Below are 26,160 nucleotides of genomic sequence, written 5' to 3' on the forward strand. Positions count from 1 at the left end.
CCAGAAAGAAAGAGAAATGGGTAAGTGAAATACATACAAATAACAGTTTTTCGAGAAACTCGTGACTATGAATTAGACAACAGTGATAACCTTATCAAAATGTAAGTTGCTATTTCAGAACTATTTAACAGTCTATTCACATCCTTACATTAACTATATGACATGGTATTAAAGAGCAAGGCAGATCTTTTATCAAACTTTGACTACTGTTATATAAGCAATTGAAATAATCTGTTGTAATCAGAGATAGAATGTCTGACAATCACATAACATCAAGAAACTAAGCATTATGATAAACATAAACAATATATTCAAGAGCAATACATATATTTCCTTGGGAGACACTGTCATCTTCAGAATGATACCAGAAATATGTGCAGAAAACATCTTTATAGATATATATATAGTTGATATTTTTGATCAGTTATACCTAAAAGGAGAAAAACTTGCTCCAAGTGTTTTTTGTTTTCATATTTCAAGTTAGTGAATACACTGGAAACTCAAGTTAGTGAATACACTGGAAACTATGTACATTGGATCAATTTTCTACTATGGCACACATCTGAAGACAAGTCTTTACTACTTTCTACTAATGAGATGACTGCACATACTTCTACAGCCATAACAGACTTGAGTATGTATATCCATCTCTTTTGCTTATAAAGTTGATGAAAATTCATACTCTGACTTTATCTTCTATGTTTTACTATAACATCTTTATTATACGCATATGCACGTCTGAATAGCTTTGAAAGGTTAATGTCAGATCCTATGAGTATACTGCATATGGACTACCTGGACGTTCGATGATTACAGAATCACAGAATATCCCAAGTAGGAAAAGGTTCACAAAGATCAGAGTCTAACTCCTGGCTCCACACAAGATCAATAAAAAAAATGAAATGATAGCAAAATCATAGAATGTACCGAGTGGGAAGAGACCAAAAAGGATATGAGAATATTATCTTGCACAGTTCTGTGCATCCTATCTAATTCACTCATTCTGTTATAACTACTTAACTAAAAGACCTTTTATTAACTTAATATAAAGCATTTATAACTATACCTTTAAGACAGATAGAATTACATAGAGAAAAGCAACGAAGGCAGATATATCATGTGTCAATAATTTCAAAAATAATTATTATGCAGAAAAGTATATAAAATAATCTGAATACTGAAAAGTTGAGAGCCTAAAAATTACTTATGGAAAAGCAATTTAGGAATTTTCTACCCTATAAAATTTTTAAATCAACTCTAGCAGTACTATTGAGCTAACGGGTTATTTAAGGTTCAAAGAAAGCAAAATAAGCATTTACTTTCCTTCTGAGGACTCATTACTAGTCATCTTTTTCTTCAGAAGAACAAAACACAACTGAGGGATACAAAATGAGAAACTGCATATAGCAAGATAACCATAACATTTGTATTTGCCTTTTTTGTTTTCTATTCTATATTGTATGTCACTGCAATTGAAGTAGAATTTCATTATATATATGTGTGTGTGTGTATATAATTGATAAATAAATAATCATGTATTTGCAGCGAATGCTGCCTACATATTGCAAATAGAAATGAAATAGTGCGAGATTGTATTATCTCTGTTTGGTGTACCATTCAACAAATACCAAACACCTGACATTCAGAACAGCTGGGGACAGGGGAGAACAAACTAACTCAAATTAAATAAACTCCGTGAAAAATGATGAATATAAGATTATAACTAACTTTTTTAAAGAATTCTTTTCAAAATAATGCATTTTACTTCTTGTTCCCCAGAAAGAGAATCTGCTTTCTCTGTGCTACCTCTAAGAGGGACTAGATCTCAGCAAGAGTAACACCAGGTAACTAGTTTGAACACAACAGCTGAGATTGAAGCCTTTGTTCTGTGTGTCGATATGTTCTGAAGCACTCAGATTAGTTCAGCAATTAATTGCTTATGACTTCTGCAATGTATCATCCTGGCTTTCACATCTGGGGAAGTATTCTGTAAGAAGCCTTGAAAACTCTCAGCAACAGTGATCAATGAAGGGTCTAAAGAGATGTTAGAGGGTTGAAATAAAGACCTCCTGACCAAACAGTGAATTTCCCAAAGTCTTGCTTTCACAAAAAACATTTCAGTTCCAATCTGCTTTCTACCTGAAATGCAATCACATACACAGCAAAAGGTATGCTGTCATAAGACCTACTTAGTATTCCTGTATTGCTAGGGTGTTTTTTTTTTCTTTTGTGATCTCCCTGAACTTGAAAAAAAGAAAAAAATCACCAATAATCCAAACTGTTCATTAATGCCATTCAGCAATAAGGTAGTCTGCTGTCCTATTTAGCTCTGTATGGATATTTGCAGATACAGAAACAAAAGCTGTTAACCATTACTCAGTACATGCAAAAATTAGTACAAAGCCCATCACCACCACAGTAAGCTTTGGGAGAGATATCTAAAATACAAGAAACATGTAGCCTTCCTCATCTAAAGAGACACCAAAGCCACACAGCCACTCACATTTGAAGAGTATGTGAAATATTTATCATTTTAAGTATCTTCACACATCTCTGTTATAGACATTTGTAGCATGATTTATAATTCAGCTCTAAAGTCACCATTAAAATGTTTGTATAAGGATTATGTATGTTCCACTACTCATCACATGATTAATTTGTAGAAGATGAACTTGAAACATTACAGCAATAAGGCATGGCTTGCATGCTTGCATCTGAACATCTTAGATGCCAAGACCACATTTCATTTCTCACCATTACATTATTTCTTCAGGTTTTCTTTTGTTTTTGTTTTTTGGTTTTTTTTTAAGGGAGGAGGCTGCTCAGGTGTTTTCCAAGTCACATCAAGTCAAATTCCCATTTCTTACCTTCTGGCTTTTAATTGTACCTTATCATTTCAAAGGTCAGTGCCGCAGAAATCCCACCCCCTCACATTCCCTCCATCCTCCACGCACACAAAAAGGACCGAGCGTTTAAAAAGGTTTTAACGCACAAATACAGTCGCTTTAAGTTTCACACCATCACTTACTTATTTCTCCTTCCAACCGCACTAACCCCTCAGTTTGGCACGGCGCATTTGCAGCGCTGCTCACACATCAGCTGCGCTCGCTGCCGGGCGCCTCGGAGCAGAGGACCCCTGCAGAGCTCAGGACCGCGGACAGCTCCCACCGCCCCAGCCCCCTGCTCTCTTCCCTCCCTCGGGCACCGTCGGCCCTCCCACTCCGCCGAGAACTCGATGAAGTTTGCGGTGCGGAGCAGGGAGGCCCCGCAGCTCCCGCAGCCAGCCGCTGTCGGGGCGATCTCGGGTCCGCGCCCGGCAGCCCGTTGAGCCGTGCTCCCGGCCGGCCGCAGCACGCAGCCCTACCTGCTGCACAGAGCCGCAGCAGCACCCGCACCGCGACAGTGCTCCGAATCGCTGTGGCAACAAACTGCCCGTCCTCGGGTCCCCCCCGTCATTCACAAAGGATCCCACGGGCAGGCGAGGCAGGTGGGAAGCACGCTGTTGCCGGCAGAGGTTGGGTCCCTTCTCAGAAACGAGCGGATCCCTCGCTGCGGTTCCCAACACATTTACCCTGCAGATCGATACCGCTCCAGCAGCAGCTCGAGCTCAGCTGCAGCTGATAGAGAGCAGCCAATTGCTACCGAGGCTTCCCTCCCTGCAGCCCCCTCCCACAGAAACACACGGACTGCATTGGAAATTGTACGAGTTGGGAAAAGTAGTTTTAACCCCTTGTTTGGAAGCCATCGCGCCCTTCTGGAGCTCCACAAAAGCTTTCAGTTTCTTTTTGCGTTAAGAAAAGCTCAGACACGTAACAACATTCCCTCCCTGGACTCTGGAAAACTGGGTTATGTTCAGAAAGAAAAACAAAAGATCTTAAACTGCAAAAAACTCACCGAGATGATGATCTGCCATCTACCAGATATAAAATATGACAAAATAAATTAAAAAAAAAAAAGACAATCCCAGGAAAGTACATTAAAATCTATCATCCAGAAATCATTGTTCCCCTCCCGCAGCCTTACTGTCTTTCTAACCGTGAAGCATGCCTGAACTCCGATCAAACAAGAAAAATATAACTTAAATTGTGGCACATACAGTCAAAAGAAGGCATAGAGATTTTTATTCTGGCTGAAATATATTTTATAGCATTTTTTTTAAATTTTATTTTATTTCAGCAAGGATGTTGAGTGCTTTACATTTTATGAATAACTACTTTTACGTGTGAGTGTAAATATGCCACTTTCTCATTTGTTTCTTGGCATTCATTTGTAGACAAGGACTGCTGACAAATAGGTAAAATCTAAGAGCCAGTATTTTTAACTTATGAGCCAAAAAAAACCCCAAAACTCCATGAATTCCTCTAAAACAAAATGTAAAAAAAAAAAAAAAAACCCTTTACATTCCTAGGAAAATAAAAGAATATACTTGCACAGAGGTATGTCAGCCACATAACCTTTAAGTGTGCCCCCTCAACATGAACAGTGCAATCTTCATAACATTTTGGTATCTTGAGCTTTGTACTTGCAAATGAGACAACCTCGTCTAGTAAAAACACACGTAGGTTTCCTTCACTTAGCTGATAAGAATGCAGTGCTATATATAACATAACACTTCGTTGACAGAGACAGGCAAATGAAGTACAGACGCATGCATGGATTTTCAAGTGGCATGCAGCAGCTTCATTAACTTTAGGTAAAGAGGGAAAACAAGCAAGTGAACAGTGAAACACAAGTGGCTATCGCACAGCAGATGAAGCCTTCGCAGTTCACTTATCTCTCCATGGCCAAAGCAGAAGAGAGTGGCTTCTTTAGCATCACAAAGACAGTGCAGAGAGGTTTGGCTTCAGACTCACAGGCCATTTGCAGTCTATTAAGGTGATTCATAGGACCCGCAGCCTCAGTCTCAGCAGACCCCTTTCTCAAAAGAAATAAGGGGAAAAGAATAAGGATGTACTGAGCTGTTCTGGCAGCTTTAGGTTCCATGTTCCTCAAAAACTGCTTCTCGATTGTAACATCAGAGACTCCAAAATCCAAGGAGTCCAGGCTTCACCACTGGGGAAGCCAGGAAAAGTATTTACTGCCTGTTTCCGTGTGTTTCTTGGGTCAGAGTGCATGCCACAAGAAACTGTACACGTGCACGATATGTGCAGCAAGACATAATACTCATCTAGGATATTTGAAGCATACCAACATAAGTCCAGAAACACAAAATCCACTGCCAGATGGACACTATGTATGGATGATAAGACTGGCTGCATTACAGAAGAGAACTTGCACTGCTGTCCAGCTGCAGGACAAATAGATGCTTTCCACTATGCCAGAAAGTCAAAAGGATATAAATGGTAAGATAAGCTCAAAATTTCTTTATCTTATCCCATTCTAGACATCATATCACCATCAGAATCAAATTAAATGTACCTCTGATACTTGCAGAATTACATTTAGCAAGAGCTAAATTTCCAGGACAACATGAGAAGAAGGCATTTCATCTCCTAAAGTTAACAGCTTGGGTGTGAAAATGCGGCTAAAAGAGTCTGATAAAAGCAAACCCTTCTCCCACCAAGGCCACAAAGAGGAAAGGCTCCAAAATTATGGGTATGGAAATGATTCTCTATATAGCTGATCACCATCGCCAGTGCTGGAGGTGACTTACTACTCTTTGTTTCTCATTTGCTACGCAATCACATACTAAAACACAAAGAAAACGTGTGCTCTAAACTAGCAGTGAGCTACTCATACCAAGTCCAGCTTCCACAAAGGACTCAGTTAGTGGGTCGTACATGAAAATGCAGGTAGTTAACCACCAAAAAAAACAAAAATCAAACAAAAATAACCCCAAACCAACAACACAGATTCTAAGGATTGTTTAGACAGAGACTCTAAGAGTGTTCTTAAAGAAAGCTAACAGTCATCTTTAGGTTGGAGAAAACTGTGTGTCCTGACAGATTCAAATAACTCCAAGGGATTCAACAAATCAAACGATTTATTTTCCTGTCCATCATGTGAATAAGCCCTGAAAGTGTCCACAATTCACTGTGAAATACAAGTGAAGCGACTAAGGGAGAGTTTTTGACATGCTACGCTGAAAACTAGGAGATCATCAGTACCTTTCATTTTCTTTGTAGTCATTTCTAGTAATTGTTGTCAAGGAAAAAAATTGCTATAGCATTTCACAGAATCACAGATTCACATAATTGCAGTGGTTGGAAGGGACTTCAAGAGATCCAACACCCCTGCTAAAGCAGGAACCTTACAATACATCACACAGCTAGGAATTCAGACAGTTCTTGAATATCTTCAGAGGTGGAGACTCCACAACTTCTCTGGCCAACCTATTCCAGTGCTCTGCCTATGTTCAAGTATTAGGCCACTACTAATTGTCCTATTGCTACACATCACTGAGAAGAGCCAGGACACATCCATTAGCCTCCCACCTCCCTTTAGATATTAATTAAACAGAGCTTCCCCCCACCCGAAATTTTCTTTCTCCTAGGCTGAACAGACCCAAGTTATTCAGCCTTTTCTCATATGGGAGATGCTCCAGGCCCTTTATCATCTTTGTTGTGGCCCTCTGCTGGATTCCTTCTAGGAGGTCCTTGTATTTTTTGAACTGGGAGCCCAGAACTGGACATACTATTCTAAATGTGGCCTGACCAGGGCAGAGTAGAAGGGGAGATATTCCCCTAGATATTCATTTAAAATGGAAAGTACATACAATGGAATTCATCCTATTTGGAAAGCTTACTTTATATGATTTTTTTTGTAGCTTTATAATTTTAAAGGTTGACAACTGAAAGACAAAAATAAATTAATTAATTAATAAGTAGACTAGCATCATCTACTTAGAAATATACAAACTGCTGCAAAGTCAAAAAGTTGACTTTGCAATTTTAGTCTTCAATTCTGCTCTATTTATCTGTCATAAAGAAGTGAAACATACCTGAAGCACCTACAGCTCATTTATTGACTTCACTGTAGAACTGAGATAGGGTTACCTACATATGAGAGAATTCCTATTAAATTTGAAAATGGTCAACATTATGGTAAGATGGAGAAGAATACATTTAAAGGAGCTTAGCCTATTTTTACTTTTTTGAAGGGTCCTTGCTAGCCAGAAGTAAGCATGAATTAATACCCTGTTTCCTGCTAATTGTATTCAAGTAGATAACTCAAGCCTTTTCCTATCTTTTTCCTATCTTTGATCCTCTGAAGTCCTACATTAAGATAACGAGGGCTAGACATATCTCCATTATGGAGTCTGAATGAAAACTTTCCCATTCATGCAAAGATAAAATCTGAAACTTCTAGCCTTGGAGCTCAACAGAAGCACGTGTATGCAAATAACTGAATTTATTTATGTAGATCCTTATTCACCTGATTGTAGGTGTTACAGACATAGCCACAGTCATTTGTATGGAGAATTATCTCATCTACAGTGTCAAACTAGGATTAAAACCCCAAGTGACGCTTAGCAGAAGTAAGAGATCTGAAATTTCAGCAGTCTTGTAATTCAATTAAATAGTTAGGTTGCTCTGAAAGCAATGTCTCCTATAACACAGAGCACAGTAACACTATTTAATAGAGCAAATTCCCCACTACAAAACAGTATTTTTGAACATAGTTAACACTATTAGCTGATCATTCTCAACAGTACTGAACAAGAACCTTTATGTCCAGCTTATAAAAATCCACACCAGTGGAGGTGTCCTAGTGTTTCACAGTGTTTTATCATCCATCATCACACTGGGCTCACATTCACTGTTTGGTCCCCATAAACATTCAGCAAGTGTTGATGGATGTCACTGAGTGCAATGGCTTTCTCATGGAGGAATTCAGTGACACACATTTGCTCCATACGTACTTCCATGTCAGAAGTCACTTTGTCAGACTGCTCCTCTGCTGCCATCTGTTGCATGACAACAAAATTTAATGGAATATCGGTGGGAAGGTTCAACCTCTACTGCCAGACCAGCATCTGTCTCTGATGTTGAGGGCCAACATAATAAAGTAATGAGAGGAACAGCTGCTATATATGCTTGTATATGTAAAATCAGGCATACAGTCTGCCTGAATGTTTCATTTGGGTAGATCTATGGCATACAAATTCAAAGAAAAATCTTATTTTAGTTGGTACACTTAATAGCAACCCATCATTACTGTTCTAATTTCTGAAACTTCTGCAGTTAGACCTACTTAAATGTAAGCCAATACATTACATTAATAAAGGACTAGTAGCATATCTTTTAAGTGGTGTGCTGCAATGTTTATTTGTTTTCCACATAACCAGAACTCCTTTTACTGGAGTAGTTACTTAATACTGTTACTGTGACTCCTACAGAAACCATTAACAGATACAGCATTACCACCAGTAGAGTTAGGTCACACTGTAATGTCATAGGTGAGGTAAGCAACAGAGATGCCACTCCCATCTGACCTCTAACCCATGCATAGACTCCTCCAAGGATGGAGAGTTCAGTTTCTCAACTAGCTCTGCTGAAACATTGGCTATGTTTTCCAGATGTCTAACTTAAACCTGTCTTGTTGAAATTGAAGCCGTCTGCTTTTTGCTCTCCATAAAGTATGGTTTAGTATAACATGTATTAGTTTCCTTTTTGTTATGACTTCATATCATACCATACATGAAATACAGATTATCTTACAATCGTCATTCCTTCCATCTCACTTCACTCTGATCATTCTTTGTTCTGCTCTGTTCTTTATTCAACAGATTGCCTCTTTCCCAAAATTTAATGCCTAATACTAAATAGGATGCTTTTGCTCTGCTCAGTGCTAGTAAGGAACACCCTGAGGATTATTAGAAATGTAATGCTTCCAAATTTGAGTGCTATCTTTATTCAGGGTCAATGCTATTCTTCTCTCTTTCATGCCATTATACTAATAATCAGTCCCTTCTCCACAGAACTTGCTTCTTAAAGAAAAAATGAGTGAGAATTCGCAGATGCAATCAGCTCAGTAGCACAGTATGAACGTAATAGTCCAAGCATGACCAACTGTTCAATAGTCATCAGTGACATAGGAAATGTGAAACAAAACAAGATACAATAGTGTCTGAACAAGCCACTTTGAACTTCTCATTTTTCTTATTACATCCTCTGTTATAGCTTTCAGTTTGCTTTCTTCATTGTCTCTAGTTATGTCTCAACCAAATCGCTCACTTCCCACAATGACTGTGTGTCTATAACTTTTAGGGCTTGCCCTCCATCTACACACTGGAAGACTTATCTTTAAGACACAAAACATAAGTTTCATGTCTATTAGTTTCTGAACTATTTTTTTCCTCTTTGCAATCTGTGCCATTTCTTTATTTTGTATTTTAGACAATGACGTAAGAACTGGTAAGAAACAGAAAGTACATTTCATCATTTGAATAATTGTCTTTGCTGGTGATTCCATCACTGAGTTCAACTTTGCTGGTCCTGAAGGAAAAACATAACATGAAGAATCAAAATGCTTTTTTGAAGCCCTTCTACTGATGTTCATTTCCATTTAATACGTGCCTATCAGTTCAGTTAGTTTTGCTCTGTACAACCACTGTCAGCACATAAATTATTACTCATCTCACTTTCCAGTAAAAGTCATATTTCTATGCAATCATGGAAGCAGCCACTGTCATACAGCAAAAAATCATTATGATGCCTGTCAAACTGAAAAACCCATCCTTTAAAGCTGCCTTTGTATGAACTTAATTAGCATAATTAGCACCACATGGATTGTTAACATGAGAGCAACTGTGAAGAAATTGCAGTTTATAAGAAATACCAACACTGAGAAAAGTTATGTCAGTAGCATAGATGAGAACTGAATAGTTATCACCAAATGGAAAAAACCCTTAAGGAACACAGGCAGAGTTAAGTAAAGTAGTTGTTAATTTTTGAATATCTATACAAACTTTGCTTTTAAATAATGCACGATGTTGATTTACTCTTCACAAATACCAAGTTTTCCACATTATATGTTTTGATAGTATTGTTGAAACTGTTGTGCTTTAGTAAGTTATCATTGTTTTCTTCTGGGGATAAGTACATCTCTATAAATCATTATCACTAACCTTAGACTCTTGCAAGCTTTTTCACAAGAGTGCAATTATAAATACATACATATTAATGTCATCCATTTTTAGTCACTTCTTATTTTACTGCATCTCTAATGAGACAGTGAATTTATCTCACTGAAAGGAAAATTTATTTTCTGGCAACTTAGAAACACTTTGTAAATCCCAATACAATAGCTTTTCTGAACAACAAAAACTCTCTCTTTGAAACACTGTTAAATTTTGTTGTTGTTTCTTTAATTTATAAGGTAACTCTTGAAAGGATCTTCTCAGCATTTGCCACAGATTTTAAATTATTGTTATTCAGATAATATATACAAGCAAAGATACTGACAATTAGTTTTCTCTCAAGAAAGACATTAACTATGCGTGTTTGTGAATAAACAACAGTTCTTTACATTTGTTAAAAGCATGAGTCTTTCTGGGCTAAAATTGCAGATACATACCTAAAAGCCCTCATCTCCATCAGGTGGATAACACCAGTACTTTACACTTGAATAGCAATTTTATACATCTATATCTCAAATTAATTTTCAGAGCAGAAAGCAGCACTATTTTCACAAGATATTAACAGAAAAAACAATTCTGAGGAAATAATTACGTTCCATATACAAAATACATTTAAGTGTTAAAGGAATAAACCAGAAGAGAGATGCAGACACACAAGTGATGTGTCTCTAAATGACATACCATAACACATACTTGTTTGCAGCTCCCTTAAAAATGAACAGCATAAATTTCATGTGCATCCATTTAAAATGTATTAATATTTACTGATGAAACTGGATGTAACTATTGCAATCTCAAAAATCAACACACTGCTTCACAGGTTTCCTGCAGCTTTTGACAAGTCATCTCATTTGCATATCTTAGTATACGAATGTGAAATAGGAATACAGACATTTTCATTAAGATTGAAGCTACTATGAGAGAATATGATGTATGTTTCGCAGTTACGTATTATGTTCAAGGGCACTGAAAATTGACACTATAATTCCTAAATAACAAAAGCTTCTTTTCCTGACAATCAACTTCATAAAACCCATTGAGTCTGAACATATGTATACTGGGATGAAGAGATATCCCTGTTTCCTTTAGTCTATTCAGAACATTTGTGCTCTAGCATCAGTCAGCCTAAAGAGGAAAGTGCCCTTCCTTTTTCTTCTCTGGAATATCTCTTCTATATCACTCTGCAGTTCATTACCCTCTTCTCCTAAGGCTTCTAGAGGTAGTAAGATTTAGCTGCTACTGGATAAGTGTATGCATTACATAGCATAGCAGTATTTCATTCAGTGTTCTCCACAAAGATGCCTGAGAAACATCAAGGGACCTCCAACCCCTGTGTTCACAAAATGTATGTTCACAGTCCACAAAACATCTATTAGCTGGGAATTATTTTTTTCAGTGCAGTACTTTGTTTACTGCTGATGTACATAGGGTACTGCATCCATCTCTCTTGCTGAAAAGAGGCTACTACTGCTAAATGAAAAGAAAAAAAAAAGAAGTAGGATGGAAATAAAAGAAAAATTCATAAGCAATCCTTCACAGCCCTTGCCAAAAATAAATAATGATCATTCATAAGGCTTAGAAAAGACTCAAATTTATATTACAGAAAATAGGAAGGGAAACATTAATCTCTTTTTCCTGTAAGTTGTATGCTTATAGTATCTTAGCATTTAAAAGTGTTATCCCCAGACTTAAATTTACCTTTTAAAAATGTCTACAGAATTTGTTTCAATGATGTTCACACAAATTTTGTGTATTCACACTGTCTGCTCTCTTCCGCATCCAAGTGCATTGGAAGGAGGACAGGAAAACAGGATTGAAATAAAATTCTGCCACTGGTTTATATAGACATGGTCTAGGTGAACGCCGCAGAAAGAAAAAGAAAGCTGTCCACAGATAGCTACATAAGCTATTTTATAGCTACATAAAGGATGCTACTAAAAATTCTGCTAATTTTTCATATAATTAACAAATGAAAGATATACATGGAATTTTTGTTTGCTTCCAAGTGCTGTCCTCTCCCTTGCTCTTTCTTTCATCATACACACTTCAGAGAAATGAGCTGTTACATATCTCAAACATTAGAAAATGGTTCATTTTTTTCATTTTACTCTTCAGTTGAAATCATTGTTGAAGTTGCCCTTTTTAATGGAATTCTTAAAATAATCTAAAATTTAGATTGAAATTCTTGAAGTATTTGAATTATTTATCTTACAACTCTGTAGTTTTAAAATAGCTTAGAAGCATCAACCTTGCTGCTGCTAAAAGTTGTTGTCCCTACCTGGGAAAATATGGTACCCTTACCACTCCTTTCTTTTTGTTATGAGCACAAACAATGAGGACTCTTGAAAAAAATCATGATGTTTTTAAACTGTAAGTTGAGAAATCAGCACAGCATTGCCAAGCTGGCAAACGATTTTTTCACTGAAAAAAACCAAAACCAAAACAAAACAAAAAACCCTCACTAGATTTATTTTTCTTGAAGTCTGATGCCATGCATAGCCTCACTTCCGAGGAGGTGTGAAATTGCTGCATGATGTAAAAACAATAAAAAGCATTTTAAATTCTTAAGAAATATGGGTTTGTCATTCTGCTTCAGTATACTGAACCTATATAATAAATTGTGGCAGTCTAATCATGACAGAGAGGAAAGGAACATACAGACAAGGCAGTTAAGGATGCTACAGTATTACTGCATAAGCCTATGAAAGCTGAAACAGACTGCTCAAATCCTGGTACCTGCTCACAGGAATGCTTAAAAAATGGATGATACACTAAGGAAGAAAAATATACATGTAATCCACTTTATTATCTTGCTTACATAAAGACATTGCTTTGTTGTTTCTGGAGTGAAAGATGAAAACTGAAAGTACTTGATTGAGTTGAATCTTATCTAGGTGAGTGGCAATTCATATTTGCTACAACACATTTTTATTTCTAGGAAGGTTATTACTGTGCAGAAAAATCACAAAATATGTGAGTTGTGACTACTGCAAATACTTGTTTTAATCCTGTTCCCAAATGAACAGGCAGACTATATTTCAATATTTGTCTGTTCTCTTCCCCTCTCCTTTTATGTTATTTCAGCTTTCTTCAAAACATTGTCTTTAAGCAGTAAGAACAAGTGAACAGATGATACAGTCGGTTACAACTATAGAGTATTAATTTTCTAGTGCCAGATAAAGGTAATATTGCAGAAGGAGTATCTAAAACACTAAAACCAGCAGCTAGTTAAAAACTTTCAATGGAGCATAGAAAATTACTTCAGCAAAAAAAGCACATGTGAAATTTCTTATATGTTTCTGCACCTTACCTACTCAAATTCAACCCAAGGAGATTGTATTCAGGACAACAAAAACAAAAACAAAAACAAAAACAAAAAAAACAAAGTGAAAACAACATCATCTAAGACACACACACAACTATTAATATTTATCAGTTATATTTCATTTAAAAAGCTTTGATTCTGACTGCACTTTATCATAAAATAATAACCAAGTCAAGAATGTAGAACTGAATGGGTCACATTCTGATTTGATCTTTTAAAGACAATTTACTTTGTATATATACATATAAGCCCACTAACTACAATATAACATAGAACATAGGTTATATCTTCTAATGAACTAATTTTCTTAAAAATGTTTATATAATGCTGTTGCATCCAAAGCACAGTTTCCTTTCTTCAGTTGCCTTACCTCTCAGTTTTTATGTTTTCTAATTCTTCTAAGTATGCAAGTAAAAAATTCCAATGAAATTAGAAGACATCTAAGATAAAACTGTTAAGATGTTCTTTGTGTTTTAAAAAAATATGAAGCTAACAAAATTCTGGAGAAAATTGTTAACAGTAATTAACTAGATCATTCTAGTAAAAGATGTGTTGAATCAGTGAAACCATGATGATATGGGGAGCTTCTGTGATATTTCAGTTATTTTGGAGAGAAGCATAATTAAAGTACAAAAGCCTACTAAGGCTTGGATGACCAAAACTATTTTTCATAAATACAGTGATAATAATGGAGGATGCTCTTGTCAGAGGCAGTCAAAGAATCAAGACTTATATCTCCCTACAGAAAGAGGTCGGTTTCTACTAAACATCTTGACCAAGATGCTCATAAAGGCTCACTAGGGACTATATATCAATCAGCTATCCTTTATTTCTAAGACAGAAGAAATACAGTAGTTCTTGAGCAGCTTCTTGGTTTTGTTTTATTACTCTCAAGAGAAACTTTTATTTAACTTCAGAAAAGGGAGCCATAAAGAAGCTATTATGGATACAAATATGCCAGTAAACATGTAGTAAGGAGGAATAAATGGATATACAAACAGTAAAATTAGACATAAATCTAATGGTGAAGGATTTAAAAAGCTTTTTATATGGCTAAACATTTGAATAGTTCAATGCCTCTTCAAACTATCAAAACTGTCACCAAAAAAAATTCTTAAATTCCAACAAAATTTCTTCCTCAGAACACACTGCCACTTTCTAAGGAATGTGAAAAGTCAGCTACTGAAAGAAAAAAAGGAAGAAGGGAAGGGGAGGGGAGGGGAGGGGAGGGGAGGGGAGGGGAGGGGAGGGGAGGGGAGGGGAGGGGAGGGGAGGGGAGGGGAGGGGAGGGGAGGGGAGGGGAGGGGAGGGGAGGGGAGGGGAGGAGAAAAGATGCACTCAAGTAGTGGAATTTCTATTCTGAAAATTGCAGAAATACTTCAGAAATATCACGCTGCCATTGTTGGCTAGAGATGTGAGGTAAATGCATTACAGTAGCATTTGAATGAATATAAAGAAAACTTATGGAAAGAAAATGACTGCAGATTTAGAAGGCTGGGCCATCAATGAATAAAATAACACTAACTTAAGTTGGAGAGAATGCATGCCCACTGGTATTCAGCTAAAATTGTTGTAGAATAAATGCATTCTTACTTCAGAATATTAATCTTCACAGGAGTCAGGTTTAGAACTGAATCTTCAATAAAACAATACATTTTGTTTTTTCTATTGTTACAATAAATAACAATGGCATTTCTTCTTCTTCCTAAATTCAAGTTCATTTTAGCTTATTAGTTAAGTGGAAGTGATCTGCAAATTCATCAACTGAAATTTTATCATATAGCGAAGCTAGTTCAAAAATTAAAACTGTGTAAAGCTATGCTTAAATTTTAAGGAAAATCCAGACAGAAAGATGCAAAAAAATACAATTTAGTATACTTACATAACTTTAAAGATTTATTTTAATTTAAAAAAAAAAGGTTCTCATTTTTTTCTTTGAATTTAAGGATTACTAGAATTTGTAAAATTGCTGTAAAAAATAAAAATATTCAGATCTTTTCTTTATTACTCTCATATGATATGTATGAGTCTCAAGATGCTAATTTTACATGTCAGACAAAACAAAATTCTAATGATGCTCATTTATCTTCTGCTTTTTACATGATCACTATGTGCCCTTATGAAATTGGCAACTTCCTGGTACAGGTACTAAGGGAGCTGACTGGGAAAGGTTTGTTTCTAGATTTGTTGCTTGTGAACAGAGGTCTTTTGGTTGATGTAGAAATCGGTGTCTGTCTTGTCCATAGTGGTCATATAGTAGTCGAGTTTAAAATCTTTGTCGATAGAAGAAAAACTGCCACCAAAACTTCAGCACTGGATACAAGTAGAGTAAACATCAGGCAGCTTGGGGAACTAGTCAGTTAAGTCCCCTGAGAATCTGCTTATGAAGGAACTGATGTCCATCAGTGCCAGGCACTTGTTAAGTATCACAAAATCATAGAATTGTAGGGTCTGGAAGAGACCTCAAGAGATCACCGAGTCTAACCCCCCTGCTAAAGCATGTTTACTACAATAGGTTGCACAGGTAGGTGTCTGGACAGATATTGAGTAGTTTCAGAGAAGGAGATTCTACCACCTCCCTGCACAGCCTGTTCCAGAGCATTGTCATTCTCTGTAGAAAAGTTCTCCCTTGTTTTTGTATGGAACTTCCTGTGTTCCACTTTTTGCTCATTGCCACTTGTTCTATCACGGCATACCACTGAAAAGAGTCTTACCCCATCCACTTGATTCCTGCACTTTAGATATTTATAAACAGTGATGAGATTTCCCCTCAGCCTTCTCCAGGCTGAAGAATACCACATATCTCAGCCTTTCATCATACAGGAGATTCTACAGACCCCTAATCATTCATGTGGCCAACTCTTAAGAGTGCAGGAACAAGCAATTGCAAAATTGCTTGTTAAGTTAAGCAGGCTGGAAAAGGTTGGCCTGACTGAGCAGGGATCTTCCTCTAGATCTTAGGTGAGAAAATAAAGGATATGGCCAAAGAAAGTGAGGTTGGATGAGGGGGAAGGGCTGCAGGGATGCTGTTCACTAGTGTAGGAAGAAAACTAATGTAGCCAAAGCACAATTAGAGTTAATGCTGGCCAGTACTCTGGGAAAAAAAAAAAAAAAAGCTTTTAAAAATATGTTAACAGAAAACAGAGGACTAGAAATAGACCAAGACTGGTCTGTTAACTGGTAAACAGGAATGTAAACAATGCAGAAGTATTTCATGCTTTATTTTCATCTGTCTTCAACAATGTAGATGGGCTCTAGAGCCCCTGGAGAGAGTTGGAGGACCATGACTGAATACCAATAAATCCCAATCCCAATCCCATACTTGTGTGAGATTGGCTGCTTCAGCTGGATGCATGCAAGTCAATGGGGATTGATGGGATTCATCCTAGTGTACGCCAAGAGCTGTCTGATGCCATCATGAGACCTCAATTATTTTTTCAACAGACATGAAAATCTGAAGAGATCACAGTCTCCTTGACTGGAAGTTGGCAAACATAATCCCAAGTTTCAAGAATGAAGAATCTGGTAATTACAAGCCTGTCAGTCTCACTTAAGTCCCTGACAAAATTACTGAGATTATTCTAAGAGTTACTGAAATACCCCTGAGACAATATGGATTGGTCACAGACAAAACAGATTCACAAGAGGAAAGTCCCACTTAACAAACTTAATCTCCTTTTATGCCAAGTTTATTCATCTGTGTGTTGAAGGAAAGTTTGTTGATGCTCCCGCAGAAAGGCATCCATTGGTCTGATTGATGAAAAATTAAGCATGAGGCTGCAGTGTGCCCTGGTAGCCAAAAGGGCCAATCATACCCTGGGATGCATCAGCCCCAGCACTGCCAGCAGGATAAGGGGAGGGATTGTGATGTTCTGCTCTGTGCTGTGCTGCCTCACCTCCAGCACTCTGTGCAGGTTTGGGAACCACAATATAAGAAAGACATGAAACTATGAGAGAGCATCCAAAGGTGGGGTATAAAGATGCTGAGAGGTCTAGGGCAATGCCTATGAGAAGCACCTGAGCTACCTGGGTTTGTTCAGCTCCCCTGCTGAGGAGAGGCCTTATGGCAGCCTGCAGCTCCTGATGAGGAGAGAGGAGGGGCAGCACTGATCTCTTCTCCCTGGTGGCAGTAACAGGGCCCCAAATAATGATATGGAGCTGCATCAGGGGAGGATCAGGGCGAGGGTTAAGAAAAGGCTCTTCACTACAGAGCAGTGGGCATGAAACAGGCTCCCCAGGGTGGTGGGCATGGCTCCAAGTGCCAGAGTTCAAGGAGCATTTAGACAGTGCTCTCAGACATAGGGTTTGAATTTTGGATGATCATGTGTGGAGCCAGAAGTTAGACTCAGTGATCATTTGGGTCCCTCCCATCACAGGATATTCTATGACTCTAAGATGATTAATGACATAAGGCTGAAAACTTTGTACTTTCTACAGCAGATTGGTCCTTCATAAACTTTTGTAAAAAAAAAAAGTATATTGCACATATACTGCCAACAGACAGCTACTGTATTCACAAATATTATGACATTTCCCCTGCTCTGGAGGATATACATAGCCATATTTTAACTTATATTGAGCTTTTTCCCTTTTTTTCTCTCCCTCACCAGACTCCAAGACAAAGGTGTATACATCATATGTAAAAAAAAAAAAGCCTCTGAATTCTCTGCAAAGCTGTTTACCATCTCCTCTTGATCTCAAAAAATTCTATTTAAATATTTCCTTCCTTTTCCTCAATGTTATGATTTCATATTTTAAACTTTAAAAAAGCATCGTCTGAATTTTCATTAGATTGCTTTATATCACTCTTGAAGGCCATTGCTATTAGAAGTCCAGAAATTGTCTGCAGGTTAAGTATCTACAGGCTTGTAGTTTTAGTTTCCTTTGTGTTTTTTTTTTTTCCTTCTGTGATTATACATAACAATAAAAATAACAAACATTTAATTGTGGATTTCAGCACCCTGGAATCTTGGTAGTGAGCATTGTGATCTAGGAACTCAGTAATTCAGTCTGTTTGTAACTCAGTTTGGTAACAAGCAGAAACTAAAATCTGACAGCTCTTTGGTAACTAGAGAGTAATTTGTTTTCAGAGATGGGGATCGGAGATATTCATTTTCTGAAGGAAAACTGATCTCTATAATGAAAAGGTGTTGATTCTAAAGGTATCTGTACTCAAATACCTTTGATTAAAAGTAGCATAAAGAAATATCTGAACTCACTCCAGGAGTTTAATTTCTATCAAAATAGGAAACTATCTTTCCTTAGAAGACGTGTGTCAAGCACTGACTATTTCTACGTCCCTGTCTTAGTCAAGTCCCATTACTGACAAATACATAAAATAGCAATAGATCACTGACTGTATCTCAAAATCAGAATCTAGGAGATTCTTTTCAAATACACATTATTCTATCAATAGCTCAGAATGATTACAAAATACATTGCTTATACAGAAAGACACTCTGAAATTATGCTGAAGTTATACAACCTATGAAATTGTAATGAATGTTAGATGAAATCATTCATTCAATAAGGATATCCAATGAACCTAGGGCTCTGGAGCTGGAAATCTACACTTCAAGCACTTCAAGTACAGATTTGACTCCATTCTTTAAAGTAATACTATTCAGAATTTGATAAAATATACCTAAAATGGAACACAGTGATTTGATTTTGTCTATTTTTAGACAAAAGAAATAATCCACTCCTTTCATTGCAGTTTTCCTGCAAGTCTTATTCTTTATTCTTCATGTTCTTCTATTTAAAAAGCTTAGAAAAACTAAATTTAAAAGTCTTTTATATACTTGTTGACCTTTTGCATGAAGTGTCACTACTTGCAGCCTTCATGGTTTGGCAGATGTATTAGCACAGTTTCTCTTTCATTTATGGAATGCTGCCTACAATTATTAGTGCTTAAGAAGAGACGTTATATGTTAGTTGTTTACATCAGAAAGTGACAGTCTCCACAGTATAGGAATAAAATAATCCTTATTGCTCAGCTTGATAAGCCTGGGGCCAGCAGCTGCTGTCATTTCAGCCATTTGTCTTTAAATGCATACTTCTTGGTATTTCAAGATTCCATTCCTTCTCCAAGCAGAGCCCAAAGCTCACTAAGTCAGCCTCTTACATAAAGAATATAAATTTCTAACTGATACTAAACTACATAACCCGCAGCTAGTTTCATCTGAAGGTAGATGCTAATGTGTCAAACCTGAAATGCGGTCAGTGTCAGACAACTTTACATACATGTCACTTTCTATGTTTGAGAGTGCTACAGTATTATCTTGCAATGTCTGCTTCTAGCTAAAAAAAAAGGAAAAACAGTTTTAAATACACAAAGTCTCCGATTAATTTTCTGCCAGAAGCAGAAAATCTCTTTTATGCCATATTTGAATACACAGTTCACTTCCTTATTTGATGTCCAAGAAATTGCTTTCGTATTCCTGAAGGCTGTAAGAGAAGGATATGATTTTAAACATCCAGCTCTTATCACTGTGAATAATCAGCTCATTTAAACTGGGTCCCCCCTGAGGAACATCTAGAATTAATTAGAGCTGATTGAATAGCACAAACTGAAATTTGTTGATGCTTTAGCAAATATATGTTATCAGTTAACTCTATGATAGTAGTAAGCAATGTTATTTGTTTCTAAATACTCAAACAGCTAACATTTTACTTATAATAAATGGTAATGACTGCTGAAGGGCTTGTGAATTTCTACATAATTTTTTTTATTATTTTCCATGTAAGTCATGCTCTCTATATTATTCCTCATTCATTATTCCTCACAGTTATTTTCTTCTAAGATTATTGACCACCAGATTATTGATTAATGACTGAGTAAATACAATGCCATGGGATTTAAGGGATGAATGATATAGAAGAAACATCAAAAAACAAAGATGTAAAGTCCATCAAAATTTCACAAAGAAATTTCTAAAGTTTACTGTATTTTCAGACTGCACTGTTAAGGTAAAAGTGCCAAGAACAATTGGGGCTGCTCAAGAACAAGTACTTCTTGTTCGTTCCTGTTAAATGTAACATGTATCACTGTACCATGTCACGTGCTGTGTGTCTATACATAGAAATGCGCATGAAAAACATTCAGCTTTGGAGGTCATATGCTTTTAACAACTTTTCACAGTGCTGTGCTGGGGTGCACATCAACATATAAATAAAGGCATAATAATGATAATGACAAGTAGGCAGTTAGTAAGGGAATGTAGAGATCGTGGTGTTCTTACCACTATAATAATAATAAGCTTTTCTGTAAAATTCAGGATCTCTTCATAAACTATGCTTGGAAGCATTTAGATTAGCACAGATAATCAGAAATATTTAACATTAATATTTTAGACCTGGTGTTAAAATTCTGTCTTTTCCATAAGACAATGGAGGACAACAGAAACTGTTTATGATTTTTTTTTTTTTTTTGCACCTACAATGTATAACTACTCAACTCATAAGAGGTTAGTGACTGCCTACAAACAGCAGAGAAGCCCTGCTGGTGCACGAGTGGAAAGATATTGCAGCATTATTCATTTAATTAGACCTCTGTTTTCCTCTGTTGCAGTCTTGGCTGAGGCGGTGCAAGGGAATGCCTTCATGCCCATCTCCTCCCTCCTCCCTTCCATCTTGAACACTCATTTTCTCCCAAAGGTCACAACAACCTGTGTGTTTGGAAAGCAACCATGCCAACTCTCCTTGGTAAATACTGAGATAAAAAATTGGGGGACTTGCATAAATTATAGTATCTGCTGGCTGGAACCAATGGACCAGAAAAGGAGGGAGGTAACAATTTCCTGACAGACCATAGATTAATGTCATTGTGCTGTTTAAACTTCATCTGTTCCATGTGCTTCTGAAGTTAAAAAAAAATTGCAAGCTAAGACAGTAATATCATCTCACTGTCTTAAAGACACCTATTAGTCATGTCCCAGGCAAATAGGGATTTATGACTCAGACATAATTCTTCTGAATATGCCTGCTGTTCATAAAAGGCAGAGATATATGACTCAAAAATAACATTGAGACAGGAATAATTTTACACTTCAGTTTGCAATATAGATTTGCTCCCAGAACTTATAGTAAAATCTTCACATTTTATGAATAGGTATCCACCAATATTGCAGACTTATTGGTACAGCTCCCAAATCAGGTGAACTTCTTAGTCAAACAGAACCATAGTAAGTTTACATGGAGAAGAAATAAACAGGTATATCTTCATTTTCTAAACAATCATACAACAAAGATAAATTAAAATAAATGTCACAGAGCACAAGCAATGGCTTCATTTAAAATCTCCATTTTGCAAAAAAAAATTTCTACTATAGTTCAACCACATTCCCAGGACTTTCCTCTAATGAGTCATCCAAACTCATATTTTGGTTTGGTTCTTCCAGAAAAGAGGGTATTTTAAAAGGCACACAGAAAAAGCAGACGTGGAGAGAGACACAGATACGAATTAGGTCTGCAATGCAACAGAACATGAATAAATGTTCTTTCACAAATCTATTGTAATAAGGCCCTTGCTCCTAGTGTATGATCCCCTTGGGAGGCTCTGGCCTCTGGAGACAAGCAGACTGGCTAGGGTGTGAGTGGATATTACATGCTACAACAGCCCTGGTCTGCTTCTCACACCCTTGCGATACACATAGTGATTCACAGGCACCGTTTCTTTTAATATGGAAATAAAATAAACTTCTTCCTAAATACACTGCTATTTAATTCTGCTCACATCTTTATAAGGGGCTTCGCATTTTCAGAAATGACAAGTTTGCAACTGCTTCACCTATTAATAAAGACAACTGTCTTTTGGTTTTAGATGCCAAAAATGAAGAACCTCATAGACGTACACTTCCAAAGAACACATTTCACTCTCTCTATTTGGTTAGCACTGACCAATCACTCAGCAATCCCTGAGACAACCACAGAGCTATTCCCAAGCTTACTTTCTGGCTGACTGATTAACTACGTAGATGTGGATAGCTGCTATTTTTTCAAAATATTACCTCCTAAAACACTGGGAGAAAAATTAACATTATGTCTATAAATCAACCCTGTTATTCTTTAATTATCCCTCCTAAATAGCTCTACTCCTAAAATAAACTCACTTGTCCAAACAAGAAACAGAAATACCATGCCAGGGAAAAAAAATAAAAAAAAGACAAAAGTCTCATTAAATTACTTAAGGGCTAAAGTTTGTTCTTACATATTTTCATGTCTCTCTTAAGAGGTATACCCCAACTTTGCCTGTTGCCTGAGCCTCCTGCCTGTGATTAGCACAGAGGTTAACATGCTTCTGAAAGAAACTGGGAATCAAATCTTAATTTCCCTCAGCCACAACCAGACACTGTAATCTGACATAGTGCTTGAATGCTTCTCCTTGCTAATTCAGTCATGCATTTGTTACCACTGTATGGGTAATTGTAGACATGCAAGCTTTTCTCCAAAAATCTCAAGTTTGTCATAAAAGTCAAGAAAAAAGGGCGGCTTTGGGGTTCCGCACATTTCTTTCTCAGAGTGAAACACAAAACTCAGGATAGATACATTTTGGTTATTATTTCAATTGGCCATCTGACACTTCAGGACCTAAAAGTAATTTAAAAACTAGCAGTATAAACTAGCAATATATTTTCCTAGAAAATAATCAATTTGAAAACCTGAAAGTTTCCCAGAATGATGAGGCAGGGGGGAGTGGTGGGTTTAAGAAAATATCAGAAGAGTAACAACACTTTGGAAATAGAACATGAAATCTTCTTGTTGAGACTCACCTTTTACAATCAGTAATGGAAGTTAACAAAGATACTCAGTTTTTATACCTCCACTGAAGTAATTCAGAGTCCTTACTCTCTTTCTTCAAAGAGTATGAACTTAAAACATTGCCTTGCTGCAACAAACAAACACAGTACACATTCTGAGTTTATGGAGAACTATAAACATTTACTCAAAATCTCTTCAGGGCTTTGCTCTGAGAGAAACCACAGTATAGTACTGAAGTTTACACATTTAACAAACTAATTGCAGATGATAAAATGGAGTACCTTTCTCCACATTGCTTAGACACTCAGTTGCTGAAAAGGTTTTTTCCTTCTTACGCGCTATTTGTTGCTTTTTAAAGACACTATTTGCATTCACAAGACTATACTGATTCTCTACCAAAAAAAAAAAAAAAAAAAGTCACATTAGAACAAGGAATCCAAAAGCTGCATGATGTGGCTGTCTTTCGAAACATTTTTTTTACTACTCAGCAAATTTTCCTTTCCACAAGGCCACTGAAACTCAGTGCTGCATTTCATCTGACCATCTCTACTATTCTCTCAGTATGATGAATCTACTGTGTAATACTATGAAGTGATACGAGTTATTAACCAACCAATTAACCATACAAAGCTATTCAGCCTTCCATCTTGTCTTCCATACTATTCCTCCATCTGTTTCTCCTACAACGCTTTTTGTAGATATTTTTGCAAAATGCCATAAAGACAATTTTTAAAAATTAGTGAGAAGAGGGAAGGGAGAAGAGAGATTTCTAGAAAATATCAAACTGGGTGCACAAAAAAGGGAAAAAAAATAGCTTTCCTGTTGGTTGCCTGAAAGGCTTTAATCCAACCAATTTTCTCACTGCAGGGAGAAAGGGAAATTGGCAAGCACTTTTCTGGCAAGTTGCTGTAGCCTGAGTGCCCTGACTCTCAGTCCCTCCTCTTCCTCTTCCAGGCAGCCTTCCAGCTTGTCTCTGCTTTTCTGTGGAGGCTGGGAATACAGAAAGCTTAAGAGTGGTTAGAGACTGGGAGCTCCCATTCACACTTTACCTGCCAGCTTGAAAAAAAATAAATAAAAATTAGGAAGTTTATTATAAGCAGCAACATAAGAAGGGATCTGGCAGAAAAAAAGCCAAATGGTTTTAAGGTGTCCGAGAGTCTTTTATGACTTCAGAGAACAATTATAGGCAGATATACATGTGGTATAGAAATGGCTTTACATTAAAAACGAATTGTTATGTTGATATTTTGGAACAGCAATATGCTTTCCTTACCAAAAAAAAAAAAAAAAAAAAAAGGAGGTAAAATTCTTAAATGTAAATAAAAAAGTACTTAGTAACAGTCTGATAGGAATTCATATAAACATGATAAATTAACCAAAACCAGTATTCTGAATTTCCATCCAGGAAATACACTGAGAAGTAATAATTACAAATTTCTACTCTTGAGAGAGAAGAATAAAAAGAAAAAATGCTTTTCCTTTTCCTTTTTTTTTTTTTGGTGCTGTATCTTAACAATTTCTCGTGTTTTATCTATCATATCAGGAATGTAACTGCATATTTCTTTGAAGTTTTATTTATTCTACTGACAAAGATAGAGACCTCGCATATGGTTTGTTTTCCCATTTGCCAGTATGACTCCCTGAAGTATTTTTGTGTGTCTTTTCTCAATGACTTTATGAATATAACAAATGTACAAAAAAAACAACCAAGCAAACAAACAAAAGCAAATTGAAACTTCAGGAAGTGGTTACAGTCTGACCAACCACTGCTTACTCTTACAGTTTCCAACAAATGAGATATAGGAAGTTCAAGAGAAAAGCCAGAATACAGAGCGTGACATAGCAAGTGTGATTGAAGATCAGAGGGCTTTTCACGTGAGATTTAACTAAAGAAGTGTTGGCAGTCAGTGGCTTTAGACACTGCTGGGATGCAAGAAGAAACCAGTCCCTTAGCCCTCAGATAAAATCTGGAAAGTAGCAGCTCCACCTGGCTCATCCTTGCATCCACTGTTTGAGTTTTGAAGCATGTATGATTTTCAGATTTATGGTATTAGCTGTGCAAACAGACAGTGAATTTAAACACCAGTAAGTGCACACTATTTTATAGTTTTAAATGCCTTTTCATGCCATTGTCTTCAGGCTCTGAGGTTGCATTAGCAGGGCTGAATACATACATGCCTTGTATTAAGTTGCGCCTTAAGTTGGTGCCTGCTGCCATTCAATCTTTAATCCTCTAGATCCAAGTAACAGAGACTGGCTAGTGAGATAGCTGTTGCTTTGAGCTCCTTATAATCACTCTTATTTGATTGACCTCATAGCTCGTTTGCACTGATGCTTGGCACAGCACCAAAGTCTGTACACACTGACTGAAGGGAACCTTTCCAAGTTGAGCCCTGGCTGCATGCTATCCATTCAGTCCAGTTTTCCCTCTCCATTGAGGTTATGCTGGCAAACATAAAAACAGATGTTCGAACTGCTATCTGTCACTCCTTTCCCCTGGGCTTTCTATCAAGTTCACTCCAAAATTACAGAATATATAGTTTACATCATCCTTGTCTGATTCTCAAGGCTCATCCCTATATTCCAGTGCTCCCAAGATTCCCTATATCTCTTTCTCATTCATAATAACTCTGAAGCAGGATTTCTCTTTTGAAATTAAATTGTTTTAAATAGAATTCAGCACAATCTCACAAATACCAATGCCTTGACAGTCTTATATTGTTTATATTTTACTAGGAATCTGTTAAAAAAAACCCAACAACTTTTAAGCTTTTAGCCTACATAATTTTATATGGTCTTTGTCCTAGCTTTCTAGGAATTGATAATGAATTGCTGAATATGAGCTCAGCTATCACTCATACATTGCAACAGATGTAGAGAAGGCAGAGGGAATTTTAGAGCAAGAGCTTCCCTGCCCTAAGAAAGAAAGCAATTGGCTGACTGTTATGTGTGGCTCTTAGTGACTACTGGGCAGAATGGGATGGTGGTGGTTTGC

Source organism: Cyrtonyx montezumae, unplaced genomic scaffold (assembly GCF_038088225.1).
Source record: "Cyrtonyx montezumae isolate F1298 unplaced genomic scaffold, pur_monq_1.0 scaffold_8, whole genome shotgun sequence".
Lineage (NCBI taxonomy): Eukaryota > Metazoa > Chordata > Aves > Galliformes > Odontophoridae > Cyrtonyx > Cyrtonyx montezumae.